General features: G+C 39.7%; 1 protein-coding gene across 3 annotated transcripts in view; it reads right to left on the bottom strand.

Moving 5' to 3' along the window:
- The window catches only part of PPP3CA (protein phosphatase 3 catalytic subunit alpha), a 338,739-nt gene that overhangs the window by 245,013 nt on the left and 68,379 nt on the right, over positions 1-25,347 (bottom strand). The window contains exon 1 of one of the 3 annotated variants that reach the window (XM_075929665.2): positions 23,098-23,121. The exons of the other annotated variants lie outside the window; for them this stretch is intronic. The gene's annotated coding sequence lies outside the window, so the exon portion shown is untranslated. Of the gene's footprint in view, positions 1-23,097; positions 23,122-25,347 lie in introns of those variants that run through there. 3 annotated transcript variants of the gene reach the window in all.

Here is a 25,347-nt window from a genome sequence, read left to right as displayed (position 1 = left end):
TGGATATACCATGAATTTATATAGAGGCAATAAGATATTCTCTGTCATATTCTCTATCCCTTTCTTAAAGATTCCTAACATTGTTTGTTTTTTTGACTGCTGCTGCATATTGAAGTATATGTTAAATTTTAATGTTTATAAATTGATCTGCCATTTTGTTGCTTAGCTACCTAGTTTTGTGAGATCCTTCTGAAGTTCTTCACAGACTGATTTGGTCTTAATTAACTTGAGCAGTTTAGTACCATCTGCACATTTTGCCACCGGACTGATTGCCCCTTTCTCTAAATCATTTATAAACAGGTTGAATGGGATTGGTTCCAGTACAGATCCCTTCGGGACACCATGAGTTACCTCGGTCCATTCTGAAAATGGACCATTTATTCCTACCCTTTGTTTCTTACTTTTTAACCAATTATCAATCCATGAGAGAACCTTCCCTCTTATCCCACGACAATTAACTTTAAGATGCTTTGGTGAGGGACCTTGTCAAAGGCTCTCTGGAAATCTAAGTACACTAAATACACGTGAAATCCCTTGTCCACATGCTTGACGACATCCACAAAGAAATCTAATACATTAGTATGGCATGATTTTCCATTCCAGAAACCATGTTGACTTTTCCTCAACAGATTAGGTTCATCTAGGAGTCTGACAATTCTGTTCTTTACTATAATTTCAACTAATTTTCCCAGTACTCATGTTAGACTTACCGGTCTATAATAGCCAGGATCCCCTCTAGAGCTCTTTTTAAAACATTGGCATCACATTAGGTATCTTCCAGTTATTTGGTACAGAAGATGATGTAAAGGATAGGTTACAAACCACAGTTGTTAATTCCACAATGTTGCCTTTGAGTTTTCAGAACTCTTGGGTGAATGTCATTGGCTCCTGGTGACGAGTTACTGTTTAGTTTAGCAGTTTGTTCCAAAATCTCCTCTAACACCACCTCAATTTGGGACAATTCCTCAGATTTGTCACCCAAAAATAATCTCTCAGGTTTGGGAATCTCTGTCATGGAGACCAATGCAAAGAATTCATTTAGTTTCTCCCCACTGACCTTATCATCTTTGAGTGCTCCTTTATCATGTCAATCATCCAATGGTCCCACTGACGGTTTAGCAGGCTTCCTACTTCGGGTATACTTTTAAGTTTTGGCTAGATATTATTCAGATTCCTCTTTGGTCCTCCTTTATATATTATATTGCACTTTGACAGGGTTTATGCTCCTTTCTGTTTTCCTTACTAGGAGTTTAAATAAGGACTTTTTATTTCTCACTGCTTCTTTCACTTTGTCATTATGCCACGGTGGTACTTTTTTGTTCTCTTACTTTGTTTTTTTAATTGGGGGTATGCATTTAAGTTGAGCCTCTATTATGATATTTTGAAAAGTTTCCATGCATCTTGCAGGGATTTTACTTTTGTCACTGTACCTTTTATTTTCTGTTCAATTTCAAAAAGGGGGAACTACACAAAAATGAGGAGCTCAAGTTTAATGCTGCGGCATTGGGCTGCTCTGGTATTTTTCCACCACAGGAATGTTAAATTTTATTACATCACAGTCATTTTCAAGCATTCAACTATATTCTCCTCTTGGCTCAGATCTCATGTATGACTAAATCAAGAATTGCCTCTTGTGCTATGGGTTCCAGAATCAGCTGCTCCAAAAAGCATGCTAGTTTTTCCTGACTCCTAAAAATACACTCAGGTTGTTTTCAGATTTCAAACTATCTTCTAATACATAAAATATCTGAACTAGATCAGTTCATTCACTGCTGTTTATAACTTTGTAAGCTGCACTTGAGCGGTAGCAAGGTACAGGGGGTGACGACACTAGACTGGTACTCAGGAGACATGGGTTTTGTTTCGGCTCTGCCACTGACAAGCTGTGTGACTGTACGTAAATCTTTTCTGTTTCCCTTCCCACGTTGCCTACTTCAATCCAGTTCATTCAAAACACAAGCTTAAATCCAATCTTCACCGGGCAGCTTGTGCTTCAAGATAAAAATGTTAAGTTCTATCCTGAAGCACTTACATTTTCCTGAAGCAGACCTTTCTAAGTTTATCCATACAGAGCCTGTGTCTACTACTAGTTTGTTGTGGCCTCTCTTACTGTCGTTAGAGTAGTATTTGTTGAAGTTGTCTGATTCGGTTTGGGAAGTGCAACCAGCTGTCATACAATGAAAGAAGCACATGCCCACATACCTAAATATTTCATACAAGCAAGATCACTTATCTGATAAGGTGGTAAATGTGTCAGGAAAGGGTGGTGATAATGGAAGGATTTATATACAGATGTATTTCCTGCTACAGCAAAAAGTTCTGTTTCATTTTTTTCAAAAATATTAAAATCTTTATCATGGTACAGGTTGAACCTCTCTAGTCCAGCATCCTCAGGACCATATCAGTGCCCATCCAGAGAGTTTGCCGAACCATGGGAGGTCAATATTGTCCAGCAGCATTGTGACAAAGTGGGAACTATATTTGCTCTATTTATTCCATTATGTTGTATGTGATTTCTATCCGCCTATACTGTGCTAAACTGTAGCATGTGCCTCAGTTTCCCTGGACACTGCACAGGTGTTCGGATGGGGATGGGCATTTTGGATGTGAAGTGAAGTTGCCCCAGGCTGCCCCAGTCCAGCACATACACAATGGCAAAGGCTTTCTTTTAACCCGAGCCTAGAAGGGGTCAGAGGAGAGGTGCAACCAGGTAAAACCTTTTGTCCAGGAAGCAGGAGAAAGGAAGTGGCAGGGCTGGGACCGGTTACTGAGTGTGAAAGTTAGGGTATGTCTAGACTACATGCCTCTGCCAACTGAATAAAAATGGCCGCTGCTGAAGCATAAGGGATCGGTCAGCAAAGGCTTTCCTTGTCGACCGATCCCAGTCTTGACTGCCGGTTTCTGCCGACAAGCAGCTGAGCTAGCACAATGCGGTGGCCATTTTTATTATAATGAAGCGAGGGATATTTAAATCCCCGCTTCATTGATTATGTCGGTATGTCTAAATTTACATGCCTCTCTTGGCAGAGGCATGTCATCTAGACATACCCCAAGTCTCAGTTGGCTTAGGACACAGGGAGGAAGTCATGGGCCCTGGCTCTGACTACGCCCCACCCCTCCCACTTTCCAAGATGAACTGTTCTGAGTGCTTCTGGTTCCTGTGCTAATAAGTCTGTTCTACACCGTATTCCTGTGAACTAATAAACCTTCTGTTCTACCTGCTGACTAAGAGTCACATCTAGCTGTGGATAGGGGTGCAGAGCCTGGTAACTCCACACACCTCTGTGACAAGCATTACCAACACTTCCACTGCTTGCTGGGCTCTTAGAGGACATTTAGCTAAATTAGACCTAAATAAGAGCAGAGAACACTGAGAGCCAGGACTGGTGACTGTAAACAAACTTTGTGGGACTGTGGGAAACTTGGCCATGATAAGTGTCAGAGGGGTAGCCGAGTTAGTCTGTAACAGGAAAAACTTAAAAAACAACTAAAAGTCTAGTAGCACCTTAAAGATTAATAGAAGATGTAGATAGTACAATGAGCTTGTGTGGGCACAACCCACTTCTTCAGATGACTGGAGTATTAGAAGTCCAGATCCAAGAATAAGTAAGGGAAAAGGAAGGGGGGGGGGAGAGAGACAGTGAGTAGATTGTTCAAGTGGTTACAAGAGGCTGATAAAGAACAATTGGCACCTCGGTTGTTTGGCTAAGTCATTAGGATGTGAAAGGTAGTGTGTGAGTTAGCCTATGTCCCTGTTCATTTACAAGTTTAATTCTTATGAGAGAGGAATGAAGTTAAGTTCCAACCCTTCCCTGTGTATTTGGCTTGTGGAATTGGCCTGAAACAACACAGTGACTTGGAAAAACATTAATGAATGCCCCAGCAGGTTAAAGTGTTCTCCAACAGGTTTTTGTGTATTGCCTTTTCGGATACCTTATTGTGTCCATTAATTCTTTCTCATAGAGACTGTCCAGTCTGGCCAATATACATGGCAGTGGAGCACTGTTGGCATTTGATGGCATAGATCACATTAGTGGATGTGCAGTTAAATTAGCCCCTGACGCAGTGGCTGATGTTGCTGGGTCCAGTGATGAAATCGTTTGTGTAGATGTGTGGGCAGAGTTGAACATCCAGATAACATAAGTAGACATCCAGCTAACTAAAATCAGGCCTGACCACAGATGTTGCCAGACCAGAGAATGCTCTGTCTACAATGTGAAAACCAGTCCGGTTCAATCAACCTTCAGATCTCTCTAAAGAGAACAGATCTTCATTCATAGCCTTATTCTGATATAAACCAACCCACCTCCTGAACCAAATTGTACCAAACATTTTACTATCTCCATCTGAGAAACTCCATTTGTCCCTTAATGCTGTCAGTCATTCCAGGCAACAATTTCCAAATAGATTGGCAAGACATACAGGAAGGTGGCAAAATTGATTCCTTCACTTCAACCCATACATTCACGATGCAACGTTTCAGATCTCTATTACTGGATAGCAAAATGTGTATGAAAGCCTGACAGCATGACTAATATCAGTTAGAGGTAATGGGTTCAGGCTAAATGCAAACTTAATTAGAAGAGAATTGAAAAGTTAAAGGCATAAAAATCATTAATGAGACATTGCCAAAAAGAGTACAGATAATGGATTGTCTACAAAATTACTCATCTTTTCCCTCAAGTCTATCCCAAAAAGTCTGTTGCCTGTGCAGAAGCCTATACTTGGTGTGGCTCAGAATGTGAAATGCTGTATGAGCATTCAGGCTCTGTTCTGCCAAGCTAAAACTCACTACTGTGCAGAAGACTAGTACAACACATACACATCACTTAAGAGGTGTACAGTTTCTTCACACTGCATGTTGTGTGACTATTGAAAACAATCTAAAACAAACTGGCATGGTCAGAAAGGGTTGAACAATTGCAGGACATGATCCAACATAAACCTGAAGAGGCATGTGAGGAAAAAGTATGTAAATGGTACTTAAAGCCATTCAGTGCTTATTTGGCTAGAGCTTTGAAATGGAAATCGGTATTGTTAGAAATCAGAGGTATACTAGTTGTGTGTGTTTATGGTCTTATAGATGCTAACCATGTAAACAAACATTACCCATCTACCACAATAACTGTTGATTCACACTTTAAAAGGTAATATTAGCATTCAGATTAATCTTGGATAAGATAATGTCACTGTCAAGATATCTCTCTAAAGTTTGTGATAAACAAATCTACGTTAGTTACCTGATGGTCCCTAAGCATGTAGTTATATCAAAAGACTGTTGTGTTCTCTCAGCTAAGGGGCTGCTGGAAACATAGAAAGCAGGGGTGCAGAAACTTTTTTGGGTCAGGGGCCACTGACAGAAAAATCAGTTTGGAGCCACATACAAGTAAGAATAAATAAAAACCCAAAAATCCTCATTGACATGGTTCCCCACTGAGAAGCAGAAATACAATCCCCATATTCCTCTCACACACCAGAGCCTAGCTGGCCCAGGCTAGTAGATTTTGTGTGCTCCAGCCCCACAAGCATCATCAGGGGGGCTGGGGCACCAGTACAGACTCCCCAAAGCTGAGGGGGAGCCCCAAGCCTCAAGGACCAAATCCAGGCAAGACAGAGACTACATCCTGTCCCTGGGCTTAAAGTTCCCCACCCCTGGAATAAAGGCCCTTGGTTCCTGAGCCTTTGTGTCTCATATTTGCTTAAATGCTCCTGGAAAAAGAGAGATCCCAGAACATCCTGGTGCCCCTTTTTAAATGAGTATTGACTTCGGCTCAGTTATGTTTGATGTTTCATACAGGGAAACTTAAGCCACAAGGATTGGCTGGAATCACTATGGATATGGATTTTAGTCTATAACCATCAACTAAATTATAAAAACTCTCTCAACTACAAGATCATGTTAGGCTGTTTCAGCCAAAACAGCAACAGGTCCAGTGGCACCTTAAAGACTAACAAAAGATCATAAACATTTGGGAGACAAGCCACACTTCTTCATATGCTTGAAGTGAACGAAAGGCAGAGATACAGAGATGGGAGTGTAACATCAGTGTTAATTACATCAGGTTTGATGTGGCTCACCTCCAATCATGATGAGGGGAAATTGTCTCTTCAGGCTCCTTCAAATTTGCATATGAATTCCAGCTCAGCAGTTGTGTGTTGCAGTATGTTTTTGAAGAGGGTTTTTTTTTTTTGGCCAAAGAAAGGAAACTTGCAAGTCAGCAACTATGTTTCCAGATAGGTTAAATGTTCCCTAACCGGTTTTTGTATATTACCCTTTTTGACTTCTGATTAGTGTACTTCCTTTATTCTCAATATAAAAGAACCAGTTGGGGAGCACTTTAATCTCACTCTTAGTTATGTAAGTGAACCTCAGGAATTGAACTCATATCTTTTAACCCATACTCACTTTTTTCCCCCCTCTTTTAAAACAATCATAGTTTAGTTAATAAGAATTGGCAACAGGTGTATATTTGGGATAGATCTGAAATATTCACTGACCAGGAAGGTAATGTATCGGATCCTTTGAGATTGGTAAAACTTAATCTGACTGGGGTGTCTGGATTGTGGCCTGAGGGTGGGTACTTTACTGGTCAATCAGAAATCCAAATCACACAGTAAAGTAATATAGAAGCGGTTTTGTGCTAGTTTGGTGAATATGGAATAACCGCTAGTTCTGGGGATTAGCTGCCCCTTTTCTTGCGATGCACCATAATTGAGTCACTTCAGCTGGCTCCACTGCATCCCTCTGGATCATAATCAGTCAAGAATCCACTCACCTAATTCAGCAATATAAATTACCTATAAAATTAAAAAAGGTAAGTCCACAAATAGAGGCAGATGTGCTCCTGAAATACTTACAAATTTTGGTATTTTATATACACTATAGAATCACCTCCTATTCAGTACATAAAGAACACATAGTCCAATTACTGGTACATTTCGGTCTGTGGTTAGTTTTGTGTTAGTTTTCCTGACTCTTGTTCTTCAAGTCAAAAACAAAATGTTGACAAACATGCTAATTAGCCCTCTCCACTCCAAAAAATATTCCTAATATTCAGATGAAGATGATCTAAGTGGATCATATTCTGTGCAGTGCCTCTCAGAAGATAAAATTAAAAAAGGCACAACAAGTATGGGGACAAATTTTTAGGTTTTTTTTTTTTTAAAAAACACACCAGAGCCTGTGCTGCTCTGAGAGCCGGAGCAGTATGAAGCAGCTAAAGCAAGTGCAAGATTGTGGGTCATTTTCTTTATACTTGGAGCTCTATTTGTAACATGGTAATTGATGCCAACTATCTGTGTAATTTGGTGTCATCTAAATCAGTGGTTCTCAAACTGTGGGTCAGGATCCCAAAGCGGATTTTAATGAGGTCACCCAGAGCTGGCTTAGAGGTTAATGGGGCCTGAAGCCAAATCTGAAGCTTTATGTTCAAGAGCTTCAATCCTTGACAGCAGGACTAGGTTACATGCACCCTGCCTAAGACAGAAGCCCTTTGGTTCCCCCATCTGAAGCACTGAGGCTTAGGCTTTGATGTCTTCCCCCTGGGGTCATGCAGTAATTTTTGTTGTCAGAAGGGGATCTCAGTTCAGTGCAATCTGAAAACCCCTAATCTCTGATGGGTCCATGAGGAATACATAAAGCAAGACTCCATCCAGAGAATATTACTGTCCATTTCTTATTCATCTTGGCTGTGTCTACATTGGCATGATTTTGCGCAAAAACGCCCACTTTTGGGCAAAAACATGCTGCCTGTCTACGCTGGCGGGGAGTTCTTGTGCAAGAACACTGACGTACTAATGTGTGAAATCAGTGCTTCTTGCGCAAGAACTATGATGCTCCCACTCAGGAAGAAGCCTTCTTGCGCAACTGTTCTTGCGCAAGAGGCCAGTGTAGACAGGCAACATGAATTTCTTGCGCAAGAAAGCCCGATGGCTAAAATGGCCATCGAAGCTTTCTTGCGCAAAAGAGCATCTACAGTGGCACGGATGCTTTTGTGCAAAAGCACATTTCTTACACAAAAGCACATGCCAGTATAGACGCTCTCTTGCACAAATACTTTAACACAAAAACTCTTGCATTAAAAGTATTTGCGCAAAATCTTGCCAATGTAGACGTAGCCCTTATGTTTTGACTTGTTTCTGAGGCATACATGAACATGATTTTTATTTTTTATATGTAAAGTCCTGTTCCTGTGTTTTTGTGTTTTGTGTTTTAAAGAGTTGTGTGTGAAAACAGGCGTCCTACAATTTACTCTGGAAAGGGTAAATGCAGAATAAACTTTATTTCTGATGGAAAAGAATTGCACAACCAAAATAATTCCACATGAGAGAGCCATTCTCCTTCCAGGCCCTGTTAGCTTCACACATGGCTCAACCTACTGCAGGGTACCTGACAAATGTGCTGTAGGCGTGAGGCCATCTTTGGAAACAGCAGGACCAAGCCCACTTAGTTCTTAAGAATTAGGATCAGAGCCCTTGAAGAGAATCTGATACTGCAGCCACATGGAACAGAGCTACAACTCTTTTAAACCTAAGCCAGACATGATATTAATTTGTCTTTCAATTGTCCTGAGTCACATGAACCATACTTTAAGTTGGTTAGTTGTATTTTTTTTAAATCCACTCCAATTCTTCCCTACTTTCTATTTTTTCTCTTTTTAAAATGGTCTATTTAAAGTCCTACCAAATGCAAACCATTACCAAGAAAACTCTCAAAAGTAACCGCTTTTGGCAAACATAGTAAAGGTTTTATTTTCCTCTGATAATTAAAGCCAGGAATTTCCTATCCCATACAGCACTAAGAAGAGGCAAACGACTCAGTTTTCACGGCACAGTGGTTTTATTTATTTGTAACAAGGGCTTCTGCTTTGGATAATCCATTCCTACACTTTCATCAACCAAATTAGCAGAATGCAGTGATAGTTCTAAGGTGCCTCTTCAAGTAACCTCATTTATTAAACACCAGTACTAATAAGCAAACACTTCACCCACAAGACACAACATTCATTCACAACATTCATATGTGCTATGTACCATTAGGAGACTAAATATGAATTGAATTTGTTGATGTATTTCAAAGTTTTGGGACGCATATATTATTTGCTAACTCTTCCCCAAAATGTGTCATGAAAGATTATCTGCACATATTCAAAATGCTCAGTACTTTTGTCACATACCAAAAAGGGACAGAGTAAAGTAACCCGAGTAACCCCTATTATTTGTAAATACTGTTTTGTGGACTTTGGGTATTCTTTTTACTTCTATCCCACAATTATGTATGTGAGAAACCAATGATGATCTGCAATCTGGAAGTACATTGCCATCTGCTATTTGCAGATCTAGTCAAATTTAGAGAGTTAATTAAAGATTTAAGACCATCAAACAATACTGCTGAAGCAAAGAACTAAACTTCTTTCCTATTAGGGCTGCCTATAAATAATCTCAGTTGCTTGTCTCATTCACTTAATACCACCATAAATTCCCAGCATCTTAAGGGAAATGTAACCTGCATCTGTGATACACCTGTATTTCCTTAGTTTTAATAAACAAGGTCTCAACTGTAGAATGACAATAGGAATATATTATCCACATCTATTTACTGGGGGGAACAAATGCACAGCTGTCATCGGTAAGTACAGGGATTTAGAACTGGAAGCATTTTACAGAAAATCCCAGCTACATGAAGTATTTTTAATTGGTTTGGACTTCCACATTGCTATGGCATATATTTTAACAGCAGGGACAATTCTCCATTTCATATAAATCTCTTCCCTCCATCGACCTCTTTCCATCTCATCACATCCACCAAATTACCACAACCATCCACCTATGCCTTTTTATCATGTTGCTTCCTCCTCCAACAACCTACTCTTCACTGTTCTGCCACACACACACACACACACACACCCACCTACCTTCCATCTCTCTCTCTCCTCCCACCCCCATCTTAAAATCCACTCCTCTCCAGCACATCCCACTTCCTCTGCCTGCAGTCGTCTTCCTGCTGCCTCCATTTATTGTGCTTGCTCTGTGACCCCTAGAAATGGAAGGCATCAAAAGACATTCAGTCTACAACTGTTCTAGCTTCTGTCAGAGGACACCTATTGCCACAGGGAACAGGGTACACACACAGCAGCATTTACTCCCCCTTTAAAGGAGGAGGGGATAGAATCTGTAACTAGCCCCTCAGTGGCCTGAAAACCATTAGTTTACCTGCTATCTGTCAAATTCAACATCTCTACCTCCATTAAGTCTCCTGACGCTGGCACCGCACCTTCCAATACACCAAAGCTGGGCTGTAATTTTGACTAGTCTAAAACTAATTGGTCAACTGATTAATCAAATATTCTTTAAAACACTGGACAAAAAATTTGAAGCACTCCATTATTAGAAGAGTAGTGGCATTAAGAAGAAGGAAAGAGTAAGACTATGGTATCCGATAGCCTTAGCTTTTTCTAGTAAGGCCTAATGACAAAAAAAAGTTCTAAAAATGAAATTATTTCTGGCTTTGGCACTATTAGGTTAGCATTTAAATGTGAACATAAATTCAAGACCAACCCTTTACAAAAGAAAAGAAAGATAATGTTCAACAAATACACAAACTATAAAATAAGTCATTTGTAAATGTACTTTTGCTAGGTGGGCAGCAAGCCAAACTCTTCAAGCAGTTTACTGGCTGTGCATCCTTTGTGTTGAGAAAAAGGTTTAATGAACACTCTCCTCCCACTCCCTTCTGAGGCAGGACCTGAGGCCTTGTCTACACTGGCATGTTTTGGTTACAAAACAGTGAAAGAATATACACTAACACGCAACTTTTGTCAGGAAAAACACCCAGTTTTGTGAAAAAAACTCCACCCCTGCAAAAAGCCTCTCCCCCCTCCCTTTATAGTAGGCAATGAACCAGTGTGGACTCTGCTGTTTGTATTGTCAAGACAACTGGATTTCCTGCCAGTATCCCACAATGCCTGCCCTGACGGCTGATGAGTGAGCTGCTCCATTTGGGGAGCAAACAAAAAAACAACAGCAAATCATTGGAATGCTTCTGTTCTGCTGCTGCAAGGGGAAGGCTGGAGAGACCTTGGTACTGCACTGACATTGCTTAGCAAGGAGAGCTCACAAGGAATCCCAGAAGTGCAGGAATCAGTTCTGCCTTCCCACAGCACTGCACTATGGGATGCTTACCCCACATTGCTTTGCTCTATCTGCTGACAAGGGAGCTAGCAATGTGGCCAGGAAACGTCAACAATGGGAGGCAGAAAAACCGGTTTGGCCTATTTTCACTCTTTGGCAGGTTTTGCATATCGACAGCACTTTTGTCGCCAAACCTTCCCAGTGTAGACATAGCCTAGGTCTTTTCATTGTTTAAATGAAACTCTTGATCTTGATTCATTTAATGTAAACTCTTGATCTCTTACACTTTCAACTAGCTCACGTTTTTCCCAGCAGGTGGCATTAGCAGGAACTAAAATGAGTAATCAATGTATTTAATGAAGATGGGTAACAGATTGCACCATGATGCAATCAAAAAAGCTGCATACATCAAAGCATTTTTGCTGGAATATCTGACAATCTTGAACATGGTTGAATATCATCAGACAGTCAATTGTGAAGCCTACATCAAACACACAGACATTATGCATCTCATCCGCTCATCTCTGGCTGGCTGCTAGAGCAACACTGGTGTAGCAGAATTCTGTGAGCTGTAGATTACTAGCTTCCTTGCTGATATTGATAACCTTTTGGGCAGCAATAGTGCTATCCAGAATCACATTAAGACCACACTGCTGGACTGAAGTTATTCACTTTTTTTTTTAAACAAAAGATGCTTTGGTTGAGTAATGGAGATTTTTCCTTCCCTTTTTTGCAGCAGCAATGGGGAGATATAGAAGCAAAAAAGAGGCAGAGGACTAAAGTGGAAGAAACCCAGTAGTTCCGGAGATCCCAAACAGCTTGTTTAAAAAAATAAAATAAAATCGAGAACCCTAAGAGCCTGTCACAAAAACCCATTCTCCCCCCTATGTTTTCCCCCAAGCCACTGAAACATTTAGACTGGATCATGGTCAGCTCTTTGGCCAATATCCCACAACTGGCACAAACCAGAAATACATCTTTGGTAACACTGAAAAGCCAGTCTTTTCCATGGTCAAACTGCTCATGGGAAAGGCAAAAGAATCTCTCAGGTTAGCCTGTTTTAAAATAAAAACCCTAGCTAAGGACCATCATCTGTCAAGTTGGATTTATTATACAATATTATGGGTGTACAGTCACTACCAACAGGGGGGACACAATTTAAGTATACACAAAATAAATTTTATTGGTACCGTACGTTACATTTATCTTCTGCATGAGAAAAACTCATTAAGTGCTCATTGCAGACAGAATATTCAGCAGAGAAGACAAAACTGTCAAGAAATTGTTCTATCAGGCTAATCTTAATTTACATTTTTCTCCTCAGAGACATGCATCTGTACTAATTAATAGGAAATTTACCAAGTAAATGTATCTATCAAGTAAAACAGAAATGCTGCCAACATACACTCCTTATTAATCACAGGCTCATATACCATTAATCAGACCATGTATTTAAATTTTTCACATAAAAACAGAGTTAGGATATTTTCTAACACACTTGCTCATGCCAATTAAAGTAGTACTTGTAGTAGTGCTCCCCTTCCATACATACAGTATTGTAGGACAAAATTTCTTTTAGAACAATCTCAAAATTTTCTAGCCATAAATTTATTTCTACGCCACTGTTTGAGGAAGAAGAAATAAGTATTTATGACTTCAAACTTATATACTCATTTAGGGATCAATTCTGCAAATATTTACATGTAATTGCTTAATTTTAACATGTGCAGGAGAGCTTGAGGGCCTTAACCATTTGAGTGCTGAGAATGCTTCTAAGAGTAGCAACAGTTACTGGATCCCTTTAAACATTTGCAGAAAAAAAAATTCACCTTGCTATTAATTTCTTTCTTCTCAACCCTAAGAGTTATTTTAAGATACGAGATGTCATGCTCAGAAGATTTGCTCAAGGAATGTTTATAACCAACCGTCAATCTCTGCTTATTGCAGAGGCGTCTTTAACAGCTCCAAAGTGAAAAATCACATTAGGTTCTTCAGTTGAAGCAGGAGTACAAATCCTTTTGTTCAACATAAAAGAAAAAGTGCATTATCAGCCAAAGTTACAGCAGTTACTTATAGGGTAGAGATAATTTTATGTAATGTTTGAAATAAATCTGCTAGATTAGGCAATCAAAACTTAATAATTATTACATTTTGGAATTTTTGGTATGTTTAATTTTGGAGGGACTTTTAGTTTAAAATTTTTGTTTTTAACAATTTGTATTGATGTAATTTGACTATTTGTATTGATGTAAGTTAACACAGTCTCAAGCAAAGAGTAGGTTATGTGCTTGACTGCTTTTAATTGTTGTTCTTTGAAATCCCCTCCCCCCCCACTTTTCTTAGAATGTACTAGAACTCTATGTAGACGACTGCACAGAGGAAGTAATTTGCAGTTCATAGGTTTCACTGATCCTACAACAAAACATCAATAATGCCGCATAATATAGAGCATCAAGTACTGAATGTAACATGTTATGCAGCTATATACATCAAAAAAGCAGTATTAGAGAAGCAGTCACACTACAGACACATGGAGAATGGATGGTACTACCCAGATGTATTATGCAATGCTGTTGTACATGCAGATCAAAAATCTCATTGGCTTTTGTGGCAGCCATATGACATAGTAAACCCATGTCTAATTTGCTGGCCATTGTCAACCGTACATCTTGTAGTCTTATTTCTCTCCCAGGAATATTATGCCCATGTGTTTACAGTTAGTGTTTTTTTCCCTCTCCGAATTTAAAAAACTTGCCATTTCCCCAAGATAAATCTCATTGGGTCATTTTATGATGCTATGTGTCTAATCTCTCTGGGTTCCTCTCTCTTATTTCTGTCCTGACAAGTGTTAAAAATTCCTCCAATTTAGTAATGTTTGTGAATTTCACTCTTGTGTTTCTCACATATTCTTCATTAATGAAGATGTTCATTTTGACTCATCTTAATAAAAAATCCTGGGTTATCACAGTAGATACCAGGCAATGTGTTGATTTGGAGGAAGTTGTGGACCTTTAGTTAATTTTCAATCCACATAACAGTGTACTTATCTAAGACAGTCTGAATAAAATTTCCAAGTAATATACTGCTGAACAGTAACCCCTTTATTAAAGATACCTAATAACACTTAGGATATGTCTGTGATAAAGACACATGTATACAGTGCTGCAGCTGTACCACAACTGCATAGACTCTACAGCATCAGAAAATCCCCTTCTGTCTCTGTAATTAATCTATCTCCAATTATTCCACCTCCCTTTCGAAGAATAGCATAGTTGACAGGCCTACGGGCGGGGGGGGGGGGGGGGGGGGGGGGGGTGTTAGGTCAGATTATTTCACACTGTTAAAAAACAAAATTTAGATTAAACTAGCTCTAAATAGAACAGACTTGCAGACAAAACCTCTATTGAAGTATCTGTACATGGCATTATTTAAGTATAGAAGATTAGGCATGAGAATTAACCTTTGCATAATCAAAGTATAAAATAAAACACGTCCTGTATGTCTATTTATTTATTTTGCAATGCTGTCCTGTTGAAGATGATTCCCTTCCTTTCTAGGATGCCTTGACGATGCCTTGAAATATTTTGTGTCATTTCTTCTAGTTTACCCTGCTGCTACCTGTGCAGAAGGGTTGTCAAGAGTGCACTCTCGAGTCCTTTATTCACCAAAGATTTAAAGAGTCTCTGAAACAAAGCAAGCTGTGCCACTCTATTCAAAGACTCTTCCAGTGTCTAACAGTCCATCTCACAGGATGTTGTTTTATTGCCCAAATTCACCATTTATTACTCTTAGTTTTACTCTTTTGGGCCTTCTTAAACAATTACCTGGTCCAATTTAATCCGATACAAAATACATTTTTCTAATTCTCAAGTGCATTTGTAAACTACTTGTGTATCCATGCACCTTAAATGTTCTGAGAGACTATTTGATTAATCCCAGATCTAATTTGCGATACTAATGCATTGTGAGTGTCAAAACACAATGTTTGCACAGAGATTGCCCTTATAACAATAACAATGATAATCACCTAGTTCAATTACTCACATTAAAGGACATACTTGGTGGTGAGTTTGCTTTTAATAAAAAAAATCCCCTTAAAATATTTCTTTAAACATTAGGAACATTAAAAGGTATACACAGTACATTCTCTGAAGTAGCTGGTACTGGTCACTGTTAGGCAGGATATTGGACTACACGGACCCCAACAAAATCCTACATGGACCCTAAAATACAATAGCACTTTTTTAAAGTCAAGACTGAATTTAGATCTTCAAACTGCTACAAAGTAAATTACACGTTTGGGCAACTGAGAAGGAAAATAATTTTCAGTATAGGAAAAAATGCACAGCTCATAGTATCGTTTAGCACTTTTTCTTTCATAAGAACTGCATAGCTCTGTGTTGACCATTATAAGTGACAATATTTTACATTCATTTATTCCAAAATATAGCAGTAACCCACCAAGACTAAAGAAGAGCAATGCACACTTACATAGCTCCATAATTCATAACAGCCTTTGAACGATGCAGAATTATTTCCAAAGCATCTCTCTTCTTTTCTCCAAATAAAGAACACAGGGTCTACTAACTGAGTGACACTAAAGACCAGGTAAGAACAGACCATAGCTTTTTTTGAAGAACAGGTAGGTAAGAAAACTTATTGTACTATTTTACTTTATCTGTACTCTGAATAATGTATTAATAGTAAAGTAGCGAAATGCTGTGCAGGGATTTACGTAGTTGTTTAGAAAGCATGATTAATCATAGGCTTGCTAATTCCCAGCTCCATTACCAAATGAAATATGGTAAATTCAAACGTAACTAAAAACCAGACTCAAAACCTAGTTTAAAAAAAATTAAACAGATGTCAACTTGAAATTACTATCACCAGATAACAACTTTGATGTTTCAGTTTTTGTTTGGAAAACGTAATGGGTAAAATGTGTGTTTCAGAGCAATTAAATTTGTAAGGCTCGTATCTTGAGCATACCAATTAAGATAAACGAAAAATGCATGTGAAGATACTGTCCACATATGCAGTATTGAGGCAAGTTCAGGGTCTAAATCCTTGTCAAAAATTTGACAGTTAGTTAAACTACTAGTGACTTTTAAGTAACTAGGGACATGTCAGAGTATCTAATGTCCCTGTGAACAGTCATTATGTGGCTATGCCAAAAGAAGGACAGGAGATACCAACATGGGTTATATCAGACCACGACTTTATTATTAGATGGCTGGGACTACCCAGCAGATAACCGTGTACAGTGCAGTTAACTCCATGTTTATTCCATAAATTACCCAGAGGGCTTTTCCCAGCTCTCCCTCTTTTCCCGAGAGTGCCAGGTCCCGAGAGTGCCAGGTCCATGAGGTCCAGCCTGTATTTTATCATCTAGAAGTACAGCACACTGCCTCACCCTTGGTCTGTGTAGAAAAAAAAAAGTGATCACTCTCACTAAAGAATGAGGTTATAGCCTGCCATACTTTGAGTCTTCACTCCTATTGAACAGCAATATTAATTACTTAAACAGCCAGAATAGCAAGCTTTTAAGTAAGAAGCTCTCTGAGTGTTTTTTTTTTTTTAAAGTGAGATTTGCAGGCACATTTTTCTTTTGAAAATATGGTCAATCTTAAGCAGTGCTTTCATCTCTGCAGAACCAGAAATCTACACCATTTGATGATTTTCAGACCAATGCCAAAAGTGTGACAGTATCTGACTCAGTGTTACAGGATGTTGGCATCAAAAGTTCACTCTTTGGGCCAGATTTCCTGCCAGAGTTCAATGAAAGCAAGAGTGCCTAAAGACTCATTGGGAGCAGAAACAGACTCTTTTTGAGGAGAGGAAGTATTAACAGTAGACAAATACTTTCAGAAATTCCTAATTCTACTTCTTATTCACCCAGAAACTTCTCCATCATGAACGTCTTTCTATTCTGCTTATTCTACTTTTCTGAGCCAGCAGAGTAGAGTCACAGGTGGTTCTTTATACTACTATTTGGTATCATAAAAATTAAATCTTAAAAGCAGTGCTTTTCAAGAGCATAAATTTATTTTCCTGTATGTATCCCATTAAAAATAAGGGAAATCCCATCCTAAATTACCAAATACTAAAAAACTAAGAAAGCTAACTATTCTCTGAGTGAAGAGCTAAAACATACCAACACACCTACACACATTCTCCAGTTTTAATGAACATATATCGTGTGTTCGTTAAACTGACATTAAGAAATCTGGAAGCTTTTGGGTTAATTTTTGGCATGGAGCATACCAGAGATAGGTAGTAAAATTAAACTGAATGCTAAATTTCAAAGAGCAAAACAAAGCATGTTAAAAACATCAGGCATTGGCTGTCAGAAGCTCCTCTGAGGAATGAAATCATTGAGATCCCACTTAAGCTCCATTCCTTTGTCAAAAGGGCTTACGCTGCCAACAGCTGTAATCGGAGTGAGCTGGGAATAATGTCTTTATTTAAAAGCTTTCCTGAACTCCAGGATAGAGGATCTATGCCAGTCATTTTGGCTTAGATACATTATTAGATATCTGAGGTAACAATGTGCGCCCTTCTAGAAGTGTGACCACAACTCTGGAAAGAGAAGTTTCTTTCCCCACAGAAAAGACAAGTTTGCATGGCCAGTTGTCATGTTGGATTCTGATAAAGATAAGAAAGAATGGCTGTCGATAGGGATGCCATGATACTCAGAAGAACAGTAAACAACAGATACTTAAAGCACTGCTTTGTTAAGGAATAAGATTGCGAGCAGGTTTCTTGTAACAATGTTTGATTGATAACATCTGATTTCAGGATACCATAAAGCCAGACCCTTCCAAAGAGAGGGGTCTTTTCAGCCGATGGACATTTTTCATAAAGGCCACTCTAGTGATTCCTCTGTTTTAAGTAAACTAGGCAGTGTGTTTAAGTAGATCATACTCCATTTATTCCAATTTTAAAAAAAAAAAACACAGAAGCACCAAATTATAAGTACAACGTCTGAAAACTATAACAAGGAAGCTTCAAAAATAATCAAAGGAGAGGGAAATATTCATTGCTGTAGTGCATAAGAATCAGCATCACCCCCTTTAAATAGTTCATGAACTCAAGGCACTTACTCTCTAGTAGGTTTGAGAAATCAGTCATATCAATGATTAGGCCTTGCATGCCTATAGTTGACAAACATGTACTTGAACCCCACCACACTCCTGTAGTTCTCTAGCAATAGGTATGTTGTGTAAAGGAAGAGATACACAGTTAACAAAGACGCAGACAAAGTAGAACTACTGACTACAGACACCTAACGAAGATGACACCCAAAGACATTACAGGTGCAGCTTCATCCTTTAGGGCAGTGGTTTCCAAACTTTTTGGCATCATGCCCCCTTTTTTATTTTTGAGAAACCCTCATGTCCTCCCCCCCCCCCCCCCAAATAGCAGCAAAACTTGTTGAGGAAAAAAAAACTGACTGGGGCAGCAAAACTTGATGGGGGAGGGGAGGCTGGGTCACCTCGCACCCCCCCCCCCCCCCCAGTTTGGGAACCCATGCTCTAGGGCAAGGACAGGTTGATACAACAGTAAGTTGATCCAATTTGTGTTGCTCAGAAGTGGGAAACAAACATCCTTAAGCAACACAATTTTGCACAGTTCACAGTGGAACTACTCCCATGGGAGACACTCTCCCGATGTAGCATTGGAGCATAGACTTCCCCTTTGGAAACTGCTTTTTTTGTTCTATGACTAAGCTACTATAAAATACTGAACTAAGGGCTCATCAATGCAATTATCAAAATTAAGGTAAATGCTCAAGGTCAAAATTAAAGTAAATAACACAGGGTAGAAGCAATACTGAAATTATCAATTTAATCACTCAATTAATACAGCAGATAATGAATCAGTTGTCAATCCCAAAACCTAAATTGAATGAGGCAGCCTGTAGCAACAGCTGGTTGGAAGAATGCCCATAACCTGGAGAACTACCCATCATTTACATTTCAGTAACTGAAGTTTCGTTCTGAGTTTTCATTATGATGTACTAACGCCATATCCATCACTTCAACACCAATAAAGATCTTAACAGAACACATTGATTAACGGTAACACCTGGTTTTACTGGACCATCTGCTGGTGAAGAAAGAGACAAGTTTTCAACCTTACACAAATCTGAAGAAGATTCTAAACTAAAAAAAGTTTGTCTCTTTCACTACCAGAAGTGGGTCCAATAAAAGCTATTGCCTCACACGACTTGCCTCTCTAATCCCCTGGGACCAACATGGCTACTCCTATTACTGCAAACGTTTTGATAAATGGAAGATAGAGGCTCTCATTTAATTCATAGCTATAAGCTTAGTTTCTCAGGACACTCTGATGGGAGGGCGCGCGCACACACACACACACACACACACACACACACACACTTTAAAAGCCAGAGCAAAGCCTCAGAAGCGCGGCAACCCGCCGCTGCTGCAGCTTCAGTCCCGGTCCTCAGGAGACGGGACTCAGCAGACCAGGGGTCCCGTGCCTCTGAGACTTTGCCAGAGCAAAGCCTCAGAGGCGCGGCACCCCGCTGCCGCTGCGGCTCTGCTCCCCGTGTCCCTGGTCTGCTGCGGGGCGGGGGCGCAGATAGTGTGCCCCCCCCCCCCCCAGCAGACCAGGCTTTTGTTGTGGACCCTGGGGCAGAGCAGCTGGGGCGCTGCCGATTGGTCCTGCAGCGCCGCTCTGGGCACTACTGGACCAACCCGGCAGCACCCCAGCTGCTCTGCCCCAGGTCCTGATTCAGCCGCTGCTGGTCAGTTTCAGCAGTGGCTGAATCAGGACGCCTGGGGCAGAGCAGCTGGGGTGCTGCTGGGTTGGTCCAGTAGCGCCAAGGAGCGAGGAGCGGTGCTACTGGAGCAACCCAGCAGCACCCCAGCTGCTCTGCCCCAGGCGTCCCCAAGTCAGCCGCTGCTGAAACTGACCAGCGCTGACTACAGGAAGCCCGAGGCAGAGTTGCTCTGCCCCAGGCTTCCTGGAATCAGCCGCTGATCAGTTTCAGCAGCAGCTGACTTGGGGACGCTTGGGGTTCTTAAGTTGAATCTGTATGTAAGTCAAAACTGGCGGTCACTTTCAGCAGCGGCTGAATCTGGACGCCAGTTCCGACTTACATACAGATTCAACTTAAGAACAAACCTACAGTCCCTATCTTGTACGTAACCCGGGGACTGCCTGTATGCCGAACCTCTCTAGTACGGCACCTTAGGACTGGTCCAGTGCCGAACCAGAGAATTTTCCAGACCATAGGTGGTCAGTATGGTCTAGCAGCATTACCAACACTTCCACTGCTTACTGTGCTTTTAGAGGACATACAGAGGTAAGTTAGAACTAAATAACAGCACTGAACACTGAGAGCTAGGACTGGGGGCTATTAACCAACTTCATGGAACCACGGGAAACTTGGCCACACCCATGAAAACGCTGTTCTCATTTTCAGGTGACATTGTAAATAAGAAGCATCCAGCATTCTCTCCTGCAAATGTAAACAAACTTTTTGTCTTAATTGGCTGAACAAGAAGTAGGACTAAGTGGATGCATCGGCTTCAAAGGTTTACATTGTTTTGTTTCCTTGTATGACATACAAGGAATAGTGATTTTCAATTAACTTTTCTTTTTACAATGCAAATGTTTATAATAAAAAATAATATAAAGTGAGCACAGTATTCTTTTTTGCTCTGTTACTTCCACTACACAGAGTCAGCACCAAGCAACTGGACAGCTTCCAAACAGCTATTCAGAAGTGGAAGCAGCCCTATTTAAACCAGTCAAAGTTTAAAATTTAAAAAAGTAAAATAGAATTGAGTTAGTTCCAAAAGAAAAATGGAAAAGAGGAATAAAATAAGAGGAAAATAGAAGGAAAGGTAGGGAGAATGGGATATGAATCCTCTTCCTGTAACTTAAGCACAGGTTCTTCAGGAGTGCATGCCCATGTTTTGAGAAGAGTAGAGAGCATCACGAAAGCAAATCTTAGGCACTTAATAAAAGCTGCATTAACCACCATGGCTCAGCACTTATTAAAATTCTGAGATCACAAGATTTATCATGAGCAGAGACGTAACCTTTCAAGTTTCCTGCAGCAAGTGGTATAGCACATTTTAAATAGCAATTCCATGCCAATAACACTCAACTAAAACCAATGTATTTTGGCATGTTTTCAAAAGCAGAAAGAGAAAGGTAGGTAACCAAAGAAGTAATCTGCTACAGCGTGCCAGAGAGGAGAAGAATAAACAGGGTTATAATTAGGGATGTAAAAGGTTAACCAGCTAACCGGTGAGCCTCACTCATTAAGGCTGAGGCTTATTGGTTCAGGTTCACCAGTAGGGGCTGGAGCACCACCCCACCCACTCTTAGCAGGGGGCTGCTCCAGCCCCATGGGGACCACTGGAGCAGCCCCTGTCTATGGCTGGCCTCCCCCACACTGCGCTGGTTATATGCTGGCTCCCCAGGAGCTGGCCCCACTCCCGGATAGCCAGCTGCAGAGCTCCCCAGCGAAGCCTCCTCCCCAGGAACTGGCCCTGCTCCCAGAGTGGAGGCTTCGCTGCGGGCTCTGCAGTAAAAAGCTTATTTAATCTTTATACTGCAGAGCCCGCAGAGTGTGTAACCATGTAACCGCTATGATTTTTAGCGATTACACGGTTACCTCTAACTGCATTTTTACCTCCCTCATTAAAATATTTTATCCTGATAGTGAGGTCTTTATATTACCTGCCCCATTTTCGTTCTCTTTAAATTATCAAAAATGTTCTGGCAGCAGTAAAAAGATTCATTGTGCTCGCCTAACAAACACACACAGATAGTGTTAGGAGAGATGATGATATCCATTGGTTTAAGAGTGGAAAGTTCAAAAATCACTAGGTGCAGAGTGCAGCCAGCACAGACTGGTTCTGAAAAATCCCATTGTAAATATAAGAACAAAGCAGTAGTCTCAAACGTGGAAACTAGCCTCGTTTAACACTGTACACTAGATATTACTGCATTTTGAGTCTTATTACAAACAAGTTCAACAGTTTAATGAAACAGAGATCAGAGTCAAATGGCCTTATTTTGATTTATTGTTGTTTCAGAAACAGTTATTTATATTTACACTTAAAGTGTACCTAGTCTGGGCGTTGTCACTTTGTACATAATTCTATTCTGTGCCACAGTATGGTGACCATTGGGAAATGTTCCTAGATGTATGACCATACAGTGGATGTACTACAAATGCATGACTGGTCGTGCTCATTGCAGAAGCTTCCCCAGTTTTCAATAAACAAATAAATAAATAATCAATCATTCAGAACAACCAAGAGAAATCTTTGGCAAACAATTAACAGAGCTTGAATGCAAATTATCCAGACCTACAAGTTTTAATAAATAGCATCGCTCAAAGACAACTTCCTTAGTTACTGTTGGAAAAATAAGTGTTCCACCATTATAGAATATGAATGCATCACTCAGCTTCATGCAATATACAGAGAATGACTATTTATTGAATAGATCTGCCTTTCCGGCATCATTGGCAATTTTATCACTACCTACTAATGGAATGATACCACTTAATATTTTTCACTATACTTATACATAACTGCTTTTTCAATTGTTCCCCCACTTTTTTGCAATTACTCACACTAACTGTAGCAGACAGCAAACCAATTTTGTGTTTGCAGATATATGTGAAATTGGCTAGATCATTAAAAACTTAATCCAGCAGCACTATCAAGATTGAGAGTTCTCTTTCATGTTTTGAAATGTGCTTCATGGTCAGTGAAACTTAAGAATATAGGACAATAATGAGCCTAATTTTTCAAAAGTGGTTCTATTCTGAAAATGGGATGATAATTCAGTCTCTACAATTTCCAGAATTAATCTGCTCAGTTTGTCAGTAAAAGAATGGCTTGTCTAACTACTATTACTGAACATTCCACCTGGAATCTCAAAGTCAAGCTGTGCTCTTTCTGGCTGACTTACCACCAGCAGTAAAGATTCAGCAGCTGGAACTTCATTTACAATTCCGATTACCATCCCCGAGCCACACAAGAACACAGTTAACTCTCCTAGACCTCTATTAGCTCTTCAGTGCTAAAAGGAATAAAAAAAATTGATTCAGAAGTAAAAATGAGTAGATTCAGCTATGAAAACACATGGAGGAGAGCAGTCGGGCGGGGGGGGGGGGGGGAAGAGGAGTGCAATTCTTATGCAAAATATTTTCCAACCAGAACCAAAATAAAGGTCTTGCAACACTACACTTTGATTAACTATTTGCAGGTTTGCTCTTCCCATTCAGAGTTTTGAGTAGGTATTACAAGTGGTTTTAAATTTAGCTTCACACATTCCACTGTCCAGATTTCACAGGGATATTTCATATCTAAGAAATCCCATGTCAGTTACTGCACCAAAATGTTGAGCTGAATCCTGGCATTTACCTATGTGCCCTCCTTTTCGCAGCTAACCTTCAAAGATCAAAAGATTAACTTCTATCTACTTTACCCTTAAAGGAATTTCTGCATGGTGAAATCCAATTTCCCAGAGTTGGATAATCTTCTATAACTATAAAAAGAAAAAAAAACTTAAACAACAAATAGTCTAGTAGCACTTTAAAGACTAACAAAACATGTAGATGGTATCATGAGCTTTCATGGGCAAAACCCACTTCTTCAGATGACTGGATATGGGTTTTGCCCACGAAAGCTCACGATTACATCAACATGTTTTGTTAGTCTTTATGGTGCTACTAGACTATTTGTTGCTTAAGTTTTTCTTGTTACAGACTAACTCGGCTATCTCTCTGAAGCTTTAGAAAAATGTAAGTGCGGAGATGGGATTTTGGGGGTGTGGAAGGAAGACACAGCATGGGGATCAATTTCATGCCTCAAATTCAAAATAAAATTAAAGGGATATTTATTTACACAAAAAAGGGGGCTCCTTAGTAGATTTGGTATGGTTCTTCCACTATGGAGCTGTTTACCTATACTTTGCTTGCATATTTATTATCAATTTATTACTTTGTCATCTCCCACTTTCTATTGAGGGTATACTCCTATTCCCAGTTCTCATCATACCATTCCAGACTCAAATATATTGCAAAATCCAAGTTGCTATGAGGTACTTGGGGAAAATACTTGGGGTTTTTTTTTGGCGGGGGGGGGGGGGGGGGAGTGGTTGGTTGTCTGCATGCAGCACTAAAAACAAACACATCTATCCCACCTCATCCACCATTAAAGAAATTAAGTGCATTACATTTTAGTGTAGCAGGACTGTCTTCTATGGAGAATTTTAAATAAAAACCTTATTAGGAGTGTAATTTACACACGTTCAAGGGCAGCCACAGCAAAATCAGTGGATTTTATGAGTTATTTTTCTTCCTAACATTTGCACACATTAACACATGTGCACACACAGAGATATGGATAAAACATTTTGACAATGGTCATTTTAATTATTCATTTATATTATTTCATGACGATTATTTCATGACCTTATATTTTGTCAGGTTAGTGATGGCTTAGAACAGGGGTGTCCAAACTTTTTTCAAAGAGGGCCAGATTTGATGAAGTGAACATGCGTGAGGGCTGACCATTTTGCCTGACATTCTTTGAACCATTAAAATTAAATGCAAATTAACTATTTTATGCAAAGTTTATTGCAAACAGCATACTTTTCATTTCGTCACATGGATGACAAATCTAAACAGGTGTTAAATCACTCTGCCTTTCATATCTGAAGGCCAGATGAAAAAAAAATCCAGGAAGCTGAAATATATGTCAGGAACATTGTAAATTACATTACATATTATTGGTAATAAAGGTTGTCTGTCAACTTTTAAGTTCAAAAAATATGAACAGGAACATAACACCAAGTATACATGTTGTGTCCAAATATATTTATAACTGATTTAGACCAACTGACATTAACTGAGATTTTACAATGTATTCATCTCAATACATATGGATTCGTTGGGGGCCATAAAAGATAGATATTGCCAAATTACCTGTGGGGCCGTATTAAACCGGAACACGGGCCGCAATTGGCCCCCGGGCCGGACTTTGGACATGCCTGGCTTAGAAATAGGGTGATCTTATTTCCCTGTGGCAAATACAGGACACCTGGTAAAACTGCTCTGATTTCAATGAGTTCAGCAGCAAGAAATCAGAACAATTCAGTAAAAACGTTTAAAACATCATTAAGTTGATTCAGCTTCCATTAAAAAAAAACCACTGC

Source organism: Pelodiscus sinensis, chromosome 4 (assembly GCF_052426305.1).
Source record: "Pelodiscus sinensis isolate ZL-2025 chromosome 4, ASM5242630v1, whole genome shotgun sequence".
Classification (NCBI taxonomy): Eukaryota; Metazoa; Chordata; order Testudines; family Trionychidae; genus Pelodiscus; species Pelodiscus sinensis.
Note: the sequence above shows the minus strand (reverse complement) of the source record. Positions and strands in the feature narration are given on the sequence as shown.